Here is an 8,415-nt window from a genome sequence, read left to right as displayed (position 1 = left end):
TTGGACCCAGACAGAATGTAGATATACTCTGGTATCTATTGTACGCTTGCTTATTAATACTACTTCTAAACAGGCTCTAGAGTAGGCATGTAGCTCTTAGGCATGATTCCAACCTCTTTCTTGAGAGTCTAAAACATGACTGACTAGTGTCCGTGGTACATCATCATCTACATCATACATTAGCCTATCCCAGATGTTAAGCCTTTATACTACAGTCTTGAAAACTGCTATGTAAATACAAGTCTTTTTTTCCCAGGCTCAAGCCATGATTTTTTGATGACCTCAATAGGGTGGATGCTGCGCTGTCATAATGAGCCCACGGTTCCTGCCCGCCATATTGGAATAGAAACGCCCGCTGCATTTATATAGTGCCTTCAACGTACCAAATACCACTCAAGGCGCTTTACAGGAGCGTTATCATATATGCCTAACTTCCCAGCAAAACTTCTTTTAAAACAAAAGCAAAATACTGCAGAGGTTGCAAACCTGAAATAAAGACAAAAAAATGCTGGAAACACTCAAGCAGGTCAGGCAGCATCTGTGGAGTGGGAAACAGAGGACAGGGAGATGGCCCCCGATAGCAGGGAGAGTGCAGCCCCCAAGTTTAGTGGTGTCTCGCTGGGTCACCTCCTGAATGCTGCTGAGGGCCACTGTGACCTTCTCTACCATGGGGATGGCCGGCGGAGATCCGACAAGGTCATCACCCCGGCTTGGGGGGAGGTGTCTGTGGCAGTGAGCCCCAACCCAGCCCGCAGGAGAACAAATCTCACCCGTACAGCCAGGGTAAGTCAATCTTCTCATCCCTCTCAGCTCACACTCTCACAAGCCTCTCACACGTTCACAGGATGACAGTCCACAGGGATCTTACAGACGACCAGCACAAGGGACATCACCACTCACTCTCCCACACACACACCCTGACATCTCCATCTGGGCTCACATCCTGTGCAGCTCACGTCCTCATCCTGTACACGGCTCCGCTCAGCACCCACACACGGCAGGCGCCCTTACCATCTGCCTCAGCATGCTTCCTGCTCACACTCTCTCCATCTGTCTTCATGCAGGCCAAGCTCACCTACAGTAAGAGGTAGAGGTCCCAGAGCAGTGGCGGGATGCCAGAGATCAGGACCCTCACCCAGTATGAGGACTGTTCAGTACACCTGGCCAGAGAGGACCGGAACCGTGCCTGTGTTGATGGTGAGGTCGGCGGCACACACCCTCGTGAGGACCTTGCACCAGCTGATGCTTCAGACAGTGAGACTGTGAACGAAATGTTATGTTTTGGAGCCTGTTGCCATGTGTTAGTGATCCCTACTCTCTCTTTCATTGACACCACAGCCAAACGCCCCAGGGACACTGGGAACCAACCCCTCATGTCCATCCAGCCCTGAAGACACCTCGGATGAGGACCATGAGGATCCACATGGAAAACCCATCACAGTGCTCACCCACACCCTCCACCAGCACAGAGACACACACCACAGTGGGACCTAGATCTAGAGCAGACCCCATGTCACAGTCTGGTGAGCACAGCGCAGAGTCTGGTCCACCACAGGCAGAGGCAGGGACATCCAAGGTCGCCGACACTCGAAGGACTGCTGGAGGCCAGGATTCTGCTGAGTTGGAGGTGCAGCAACAGACACGGGAATATCAAGCAGGGTTGTCAGCTGCATTCCACAGATTGCGATGTACAATCGAGGAGTCCATTTGTGTTCACTCTGAGGTGATAGTGCCGGCATGCCAGCGCACCAAGCTCATCACTGGTAGGATGGCAGCTGCCATCGATACCTTGGTCCAGGACATTGTGCCTGTGCTGCTGCAGGAGTTGCGCTCCATCGCTGTAGGCAGTGGTGACATTCACCTGTGGCTAGGCAAGAGGGGACCAGGGCACCTGGATCTCACTCCAGATGCCCCTTGTCCTCAAGGAGTCAGCCAGGGGCCCTGAGGCACCCAAAGGCAGGGGGACCAGCAGCTGGACACCCCGGGGCCATCCAACCAGTTGACTTTGGGAGTGTCAGGCCGATCCCAAAACACTCGCCAAGCTCAGCGACGCTACATTCATTTGGAGGTGTGTTGTGGTCAATCGAACCATTGAGCGTGGTCCCAGAGCTCATATGTTAGCTTGATGGGAAGACAACGCTAGGGGCAGAAATGGGCTAGGAGCTGGGATGTAATGCAGCTGATGTGTGCTATTTATTGTCAAGCAGAACCTTGAGGGCTCCATGGTGTGTCTGCAAGGGCCAGGGTTGATGATTATAGGAAACTGATGGTGTGGAAAAGGAGGCTTTTTCATGTCTGTCAGGCACATGTGTAAAGATGGTCATCGTGAGGTGATGTATGTCCATTGAAAGGCCAGGCTAACTGGAGTCCCACATCCCTAACTGAGAGTGGAGGGTCTCAGTGTAATGGGGATTAAGTTAAGCTGCACAACTCCCCTGATGAGGAGGACATCGACACCTATCCTCACCTGTCTTAGCCCAAGTCTAACCTCGCAGTATCACCATCAAAGTGACACATAAGGCGTTTTCCTATTGCTGGGGATGTATCTCCTTGAGGCGCTTTGTCGGACTGAAGGTATACTGCCATGAGTCCACTGAGGACTGCAGTGCAACTCCTGCCTCTTGTAGGCTGTCTTAGAGACTGGGATGCTGGAGAGATGCTTGAAGAGGCAGCACCTTCTGTCATGCGATGCCGGAACAACCTCCTGCAGTTGGCACCTCATCTCAGCAAGGGCTCAAGCCCCCGAGGCTCCATCATCCTTCAAAGGATGAGGACATGGTGAGCAGAATGTGTAAACACTCAATCTCAGAATGAATGAGAAGACCAGCCGCGCTGGTGATGGTGTGGGCTCATCATGGAGGACACTGGTCCAACAGGATAAGCACTGCCACTCATCATCATCCTCTTGGAATCTGGTGGCAGTGAGCACCTCGCTTGTACACCTGCCTCGTCTGGCCCATGCTTCTGTCCCTGGAGCTTTGACTTCCTCAACTTCATCGCCCTCAACCTTCTCAGTGCCCTCCTCAGTGAAAGGGTTGTGCAGCTCCTCCATGTTGGCATCTGGCAGATCCTCCCACCTTTACAGCGCCAGGTTGTGCAGCGCACAGCAAATCACGATGGTCCATGAGACCCTCTGGAAAGTGTAATGGAGTGCCCCGCCTGATCTGTCAAGACATTGGAATCATATCTTCAAGATGCCAATTGTTGGTTCTACCAATGTTCGTTTGGCAGAGAGAGCATCATTGTACCTTTCCTCTGCTGGGGTTTGTGGCCTTTGGACAGGCATCACCAGCCATATCCTTTGTGGGTAACCTTTGTCACTGATGAGCCAACCCTGGATCCTGTGTGGTCCCTCGAAGATGTCTGGGATCTGCAATCTGTTCAAGATGTAGGAGTTGTGGCAGCTTCCTGGGTATCTCACACAAACTTGCAAAATGTGTTTCTGGTGGTCACAGACCAGCTGCACACCGAGCAAGTGGAAGCCTTTCATGTTGATGTGTTGGAGTGTCTGTTGCCAGGGAACTCCTATAGTCACATGAGTGCAGTCGATGTCATCCTGCAGCTGTGCGAATCCAGAAATCTCAGCAAAGCCCAGTGCTCTGGCGTCCTGACCAGCTTGATCTCTAGCGAAGTGAACGTAATTGTGGACCTTGGCAAAGAGGATGTCCATCACCTCCTACATGCACTTGTGCTTGGAAACTTGAGAGATCCTGCAGAGGTCCCCAGTGGACCCCTGGAAAGAGACACTTGTGTAGACGTTAAGAGCGGTGGTGAATTTCAGAGCCGCTGGAAATGGATGTCCTCCCAGTCCCCGCGGCATCAACTCAACTCCTGGAGAATGTGGCAGATGTGAGCCACCAGATCCCTGGACATGCGGAGGCGTCGATGACACTGTCTCTCGCTCAGCTGCAGAAAAGACATGCCCCTTTCTTTTGCCTCTGTCTTGTCTTCCCCCCCACCACCCCCCACCCCCACCCCATGCCTCCCCAACCAAGTTGAGCCCTTGACCTGCACCACATTACAACCCACCCCCACCTTACCGCTGGTCTGGTATATAGAGCTTTGCCTTTGTAACCCCCTCTATGAAAGTGAAGTGGTTCTGCCTGTGAAGCCGGTGTGCAGTCCGAGGTACAGCGGGCGCTGTGCGATGCAGGGCAGGTGAACAAACCTCAAAGTCACGAGCGCAGTTCAGGTCGCCAGGTGCAAATCTCTTGTATGCGGCTGTGAATGGCGCCAGTCTGATTAGACGCCAGTGTGGCCTATTGACTCAGTGTGGGGTGAAGGGGGTGATTCCAGTGAGCTTCCCTGATAATGAGCATTCATGATATTCTAATGTATTCAGATAGCGATCCCAACATGGCGAGGTGGGAATACCGCACCGCCATTGAAGGCCGGAGCGGACGATCGCAGCCTGTTTTTACACTGACAGGAAACTGACTTTTTCCCTCCTGCGATATTTTCTCCTCCCAGCCACCATGACGCCCGCTCTGGGTGGAATCAGAAAACGCTGGCCAGGGTCAACGTTTTGGGTTGATGACCATTGATCAGAACTGAATAAGTTAGAGATTTAAAAGGTTTTAAACAATTAGAGAGGGAAGGAAAGTGGGGAGGAGAGGAAAGCACAGAAGGGAAGGTGTGTGATTGGGTGGAAGGCAGGGGAGATTCAATGACAAAAGAGATGATGGTGCAAGGCTAAAGGGAATGGTAATGGAACAAGTAAAAAAAAAACGATGGTTCTAGAGGAGGTGTAAATGGCAACAGCGGAATATCAGAGGGGGAAGGAAAATCTGGAAAAGAGAAGAACGCTCCTGTATCCTGGGAATGGGTGGAGGATCACAGGGGTATTGCTGTGAACCAATATAGGGAATCCACACCCCTACCCCCATCCCATACTCCCCCACCCCCAACCCCATCCCGTACTCCCCATCATGCATCACTAGCCCATACTCCCTCTACCCCCATGACCAGCCCATATTCCCCCTACCTTCATCACCAGCCCATCACCCCACCCTCAGCCCATACTCCCCTACCCCCATCACCAGCCTATACTCCCCCCCCGCCCCCATCACCAGTCCATACTCCCTCCCCACCCCCATCACCAGTCCATACTCCCTCCCCACCCCCATCACCAGTCCATACTCCCCCCCACCCCCACCCCCATCACCAGCTCACACCTTGACCCTGTACTCCTGACAGGTACCTATCAAAGGTGTCAACCTGATTGGACATAATTTGGAATATTCTATGCCCACTCCTCCCTCCCTCCAAATAAAATGGCACTACAGTTTGTTCTGCTATTAACACATTCTGCTATCTTACCTTTATGCCAATATCAGCACCTACATTAGTCTTTAACACTACTATTAACACTCCCTTTGTCTTGTGTCCCTGACATCTTTGTCAATCTCTCCTGAGCTCCCACCTATTCCTAACCTTTTATTTTGCTCCACCTGCTCCACCCCCTCTTAAACAGCATAAAATCCATCCCATTTCCACTTCTCTTTAGCTCTGAAGAAGAGTCATACAAGCTTGAAACATTAACTCTGTTTCTCTCTCCACAGATGCTGCCAGACCTGCTGAGCTTTTCCAGCATTTTCTGTTTTTATTTCAGATTTCCAGCATCTGCAGTATTTTATTTTTAACTCCAATTAAGTTGTTGTCTAACACTATTGGAACACTTCATCATTTTCAAATGCCACTATTTAATCTTAGAGAAAACAGCCCCAGTATCTCCACATCATTGAAATACATCATCCGTGATACCATTCTGGTCAATCCCCACTCAACTGTCTCTGCTCCACGGAGAACAGTCCCATCTTAACTGAAGTCCCATTCAGAACATAAGAAAGAAGAACTGGAATAGGCTATTTGCCCCCTCGCACCTACAGTGGACGCTTAGTTGTTGATTCAAGACTGAGATCACTGATTTTTGGGCACTAAGAGAATCAAGGGATGTGTGGATGGGGCAGGAAATTGGAATTGAGAGATCTTATTGAATGGTAGAACAATCTCAAGGAGCCGAATGGCCTACTCCTGCTCCAGTTTCTTACATTCTCGCAAACTACAATATGATAATAACCAGCTAATCTGTTTGGGGTTGGGTTACACATTTAGAGATTTATTCTCCACCCCCAGCCCCTCCCAATTCCAATGAATGCTGTGCTCTTGTAATGTTTCAAAAGTCATTAAAAGCTTATATTTTTGCTTGAGGCATTCTATAAATTCCAATTACCGACCCGCCACCATAAATTCTCATCTCGTGGTTAAGATATGTGCTTTGTAACAACATTCCTTTCCTTGTCCATGAACATCATCCAAAACCATAAATATGTAAACTAAGATATCATATAATTGCTGATGGGCTTTTCTGAGCCAAGATTAGGATTTTTATACTATGGAAGCTTAGAAAGAGACCATTTGGCCCATTGTGCCTGTGCCAGCTCTTTGAAAGAGTTATCCAGTTAGTCCTACTCTCCACACTCTTTCTCCATTGCCCTGCAATTACTTTCCATTCAAGTATTTATCCAATGCCCTTTTGAAAGTTATTACTGAATCTGCTTCCACCGCCCTTTCAGGCGGCACATTCTAGATCACAACATCTTGCTGCGTAAAAAAAACTTCTCCTAATCTCCCCCTCTTGACCTTTGGCTGATTCTCTGCAATCTGTGTCCCTCTGGTTAGTGACCCTCTTGCCATTGGAAGCAGTTCCTCCTTATACTTAGTCTACCCTTCATGATTTTGAACACCTCCATTAAAGCTCCCCTGAACCTTCCCCACTTAAAGGAGAACAATCTCAGTTTCTCCAGTCTCCTACATAACTCTCTGTGCTGCTATTGTGAGGCACCTGCAGTAATAGTGCGATGTTTTCACTAACACCGGATGGTCACAGTATTAATATTAATCCATTCAAGATGTCACATAAACCACCCGATTCACCTCAACCACTCCCTATGGGGGTGAGTTCCACATTCTCACCACTCTCCGGGTAAAGATGTTTCTCCTGAGTTCCCGATTGGATTTATTAGCGACTATCTTATACCGATGACCCCTAGCTCTGGTCTCCCCGGCAAGTAGAAACATCATCTCTGCCATATCAAACCCTTTATAATTTTAAAGAACTCTAAAAGGTCACCCCCTCAGCTTTCTATCTTCTAGTGAAAAGAGTTCCAGATCCTCATTTAATTTAATAAACCACATGTGTTAAAGTTGTGTGTGTAAAGTTTTGACCCTACAGAGTTCAGGAAGGAGGCTTGCTACATCACTCCAGCCCCCGGAGGTTGGGACCTGTGACTGTCACAATGCCCATGAAAACATTCTATTCATAACCAAAAGCCTGTTACTTGTATTATTTATTCGAGGTGTGCATAGTAAATAGTGAAGGCAGTTAAGAGTATCGTCAAGGTTGCTAAGTGCTAACAACAACAACCTGTCTTTATATACATAGTAAATTATCCCAAGGTATTTCACAGGAGTTGTTATCAAATAAAATTCAACACTGAACCACATCAGGAAATATTTGGACAGATGGACAAAAGCTTGATCAGAGGTAGGTTTTGAGGAGCATCTTGAAGGAGGAGAGAGAGGCGAAGAGGTTTAGGGAAGGAATTCCAGAGCTTAGGATCCCAGCAGCTGAAGGCACGGCCACCAGTGATGGAGCAATGAAAATGGGGGTGTGCAAGAGGGCAGGAGTGGAGGAACGCATCAGTTAAAAAAGCAGAAATTACTTTAGTGTTCCATGCACACAAAGATCTTCAGTTTTCATTGCACTTTATACATATTGTTTAGATTTTGAGGGATTTATGAAATTCTCAAGTATTTATCCAATTCCCCTTTGAAAGTTATTATTGAATCTGCTTCCACCACCCTTTCAGCAGCGCGTTCCGGATGACAACATCTCGCTGCTCTCCTTCCAGGTCTCCCACTGTCAATCCTCTACAAACTTGAGCTCATTCATAACTCTGCAGCCCGTATCCTAACCCTTGCCAAGTCCCGTTCACCCATCACCCACTGTGCTCGCTGACCAAACTGACTCCGAGTCACACATCACATTGAGCTTAAAATTCTCACCTTTGTTTCCAAATCCCTCCATAGCCTCATTCCCTCTGTAATCTCCTCCGGCTCCACACCCCAGAGCCATGTGCGCTCACCTTTGAGATGGGAAGGGTACAGATATCGGGTTTCAAGCTTTTCTTAAATATCATTGAATACCACAGACAGGTTAGTTGCCGGGGGAGAGAGAGAGAGAGAGAGAGCAGCTGGAGGCTGAAAGTCTCTGTGCTTCACCGTCCCAGAATGCGGTAGAAGCTAGTTGCACTCTGATTGAAAAGACCATATTCATGAGGAGTTAACAGCTAGGCTAGACAGATTTTGGGAGTTAAGAGTTATGGGAGACAGGTTGGAAAGTGGAGTTAAGGT

Source organism: Cetorhinus maximus, chromosome 1 (assembly GCF_964194155.1).
Source record: "Cetorhinus maximus chromosome 1, sCetMax3.hap1.1, whole genome shotgun sequence".
Lineage (NCBI taxonomy): Eukaryota > Metazoa > Chordata > Chondrichthyes > Lamniformes > Cetorhinidae > Cetorhinus > Cetorhinus maximus.
The sequence above is the reverse complement of the archived record's forward strand: the minus strand, read 5'-3'. Positions refer to the sequence as shown.